Below are 1,953 nucleotides of genomic sequence, written 5' to 3'. Positions count from 1 at the left end.
GGGCATTGCAGGAGATGAGGCCATTTGGAATGTTTGCTAAGAAAATGTCCCCCTTATAAAGTGTGGTTGGCTTAATAGACTTGAACTTCAGTTTTTATTTACTTATTTTCATACACAGAGTGATGTATGTGGTTTCACATTCAGATGTCTGACTGTTATGGCAATTCAGAGTTGGGGCTCAGCTGGTGTTGTGCTGACTTTTGTTGTAATTCGGAGAGGCAGGGCGGCTGGTGCGACTGACGCTCTAACCCAAAACACATTTTATTTATACTGGGGCTCAGAGCCTGGAGCATGTTGATTCTGCCAGTGTATGCAAAATAACAAAACGAAATGAAGTGCAGAGCTGCAATCACAGCCTGGGATGCTGAAGCTCATTTTGGCATCCAAATTAGTAAGAGTCCAGGTTAATCCAAAAATCAGAGACTGAGGCATTTTGGCAGCTGAGGGGTGCAGGGAGTAGCCCTGATTTTCATTTCTGTGCCGTCGCTGCAGACTTCAGAGAGAAATGAAGTGAAAGGGCAGAAACCATTTGATATTCAACCTGTCTGGCCAGGATGCCTGGTGGGTTATGCAATGCTCCCAAATCTCAGTAGGGTTTTCTGGGTAAAGGAGCAGTTTGGGAGTCTTCCACTGCTTTGTCTGTTTGTTTGTTTTTGAGGTGGAGTTTCACTGGGTTGGCCAGGCTGGAGTGCAGTGGCATGACCTCAGCTCACTGCCACCTCCACCTCCCGAGTTCAAGCCATTATCCTGTCTCAGCCTCCTGAGTAGCTAGAATTACAGGCACCTGCCACCACACCTCGCTAATGTTTTTGTCGTTCATAGAGTCGGGGTGTCACCACATTGGTCAGGCTGGTCTGGAACTCCAGACCTCATGTGATCTGCCTACCTCAGCCTCCCAGAGTGCCTGAATGACAGGTGTGAGTCACCGCACCTGGCCGAGTCTGGGAAATTTTTGTCAAAAACGTCGCTTTTCCTGAGTCGGCAACACAAAATGAATGTTGACAAATTCTTTCAGGGTGAAATGGAAGGTGGGTGAAATTTCAGAGTGAAATTCCCATCACCAGGAAATAAGCCAGTCTGACATTTGGCTTGTCTTCCATAGGACTGAGCTCCAAGCAAGTGTCGCTTGGTGTTTTCCTGGCCTGACACAGCCTTGAGTGTGTTCCTCCAAAATCTACCCTCCTCACTGAGCTTGAGGCAGACCCTGTCTCTCTTCAAACGCCATACCAGGCTGGGCATGGCTGCTCACGCTTGCGATCAAAGCACTTCGAGAGGCTGATTCAGGAGGATTGCTTGAGACCTCAAGTCCAAGACCATCCTGGACAACACGGTGAGATGCTGTCTCTCCAAAAAAATGAAAACCTGGCTGGGCACAGTGGCTCAGGCATGCAATCCCTATGCTCTGAGGGGCCAATGTGGACAGATCATCAGAGGTCGGGAGTTGGAGGCCAGCCTGGACAATGTGGTAAATCCCAGTCTCTACTAAAAAAAAAATACTAAAGTTGGCCTGGCATGGTGGTGTGTGCCTGTAATCTCAGCTACTCCTGAGGGAAAGGCAGGAGTGTCGCCTGAACGCAGGGCTTAGAGGTTGCACTGAACCAAGATCGTACCATTGAACTCCAGCCTGAGAGACAGAGTCGGATTCAAAATGTAAAGAAAAATAAATTTTTTTTCATCTTTTCCAAAGTTGCTAATATTTCCACCATAGGAATGGGGGAGAAATTATTCTGTAGTAATACAACATCCGCCTGTGAATTTAGGAGTCAATGAGAAACTTATTTCCTAATTTTACTTCTATCAGAATCTGCAGTGTTTGCATGCATTTCTTTGTTGTCTGCCAGTGCTTCCATCAAGGTGGGCTATATCTCCACTACAAACCATGCCTTGTGTTTTAGGTGCCTGTATGTGCTTACATTCACCCTGGTTCTTTGTAAACTTTGGAAGGATGTGCCT

The sequence above is a fragment of the Cebus imitator genome, unplaced genomic scaffold, assembly GCF_001604975.1.
Source record: "Cebus imitator isolate Cc_AM_T3 unplaced genomic scaffold, Cebus_imitator-1.0 Scaffold687, whole genome shotgun sequence".
NCBI classification, from domain to species: Eukaryota; Metazoa; Chordata; class Mammalia; order Primates; family Cebidae; genus Cebus; species Cebus imitator.
The sequence above is the reverse complement of the archived record's forward strand: the minus strand, read 5'-3'. Positions refer to the sequence as shown.